This window comes from Mandrillus leucophaeus, unplaced genomic scaffold (genome assembly GCF_000951045.1).
Source record: "Mandrillus leucophaeus isolate KB7577 unplaced genomic scaffold, Mleu.le_1.0 Scaffold1469, whole genome shotgun sequence".
NCBI lineage: Eukaryota > Metazoa > Chordata > Mammalia > Primates > Cercopithecidae > Mandrillus > Mandrillus leucophaeus.
In genome coordinates this window covers 415848-416586 of record NW_012101442.1, presented here as the reverse complement: position 1 = coordinate 416586, position 739 = coordinate 415848, and the positions used below count along the sequence as shown (strand labels likewise).

The window sequence follows — 739 nt, the reverse complement described above, 5'->3', positions numbered from 1 at the left end:
GGCACCCCTGTGTCAGAGTCCGCACAGGTTCCCCAGCATCCGCGCGATGACAGAGCTGGGCGCCCGGCGCGGGCTAGCGCGGGCGGGAAGCCCCCCGGAGCGCCGCCAAATACTTTTCTCGGCCAGTTGGCTTGGCCAGGCTCCGTCCCAATGCAGTGTGTCCGAAGCCTCCTGGAAAGCTGGAGATGTCGTCTGATTCTGATCCGTGATTAAATTCGGACTAAGCAGACACTAATAGGATTAGCCTGCCAGAAAGCTCGGCCCTGAAGCCATCGGAACCTGGGCAAACACGCGCCTCGGGCTGGGGCATTCACTCCCGCCGTGCTCCTGCGGCTGGGTGCGGCTGACCTGGGCACCCCGAGTGTGGGTGTGTGTAAGCGGGCAGGAGCACAGGGTGGCTGGGGGGCGTGGGGAGAAAGGGCTCCTTTTGCTGGGGTGGCTCGTCGTTGTTGTTTGGCAGCACGGTGCCCCCCGGGGGCGCGGTACCCAAGGTAGAACGTGCTGTTCACGGGTAAGCAAACCGAGGCCGGCTCCGGGACATTGTCTGCGAGGGCGAGCGAGTCGAGCTTACTAGAGGCGGCTGCGCTGGAACAAAGGCGCAAAGTCTCCCTGAGACCGAGCAATTTTGAAAGAGTTGGCTAGGGAGAGGGCCTGGGTCTCCCGGGGTAGACCCCCGCGGGAATTGCGCCGCCCCCAGAGGCCCCGGCCCGCGGCTGGGGAATTGTGTTCCCCGGTTGCG

At 64.8% G+C, this 739-nt stretch overlaps 1 protein-coding gene across 1 annotated transcript in view; it reads left to right on the top strand.

Annotated features, from left to right (window-relative positions):
- The window catches only part of MAMLD1 (mastermind-like domain containing 1), a 150087-nt gene that overhangs the window by 1164 nt on the left and 148184 nt on the right, over nt 1-739 (top strand). The gene's annotated exons all lie outside the window — the stretch shown is intronic.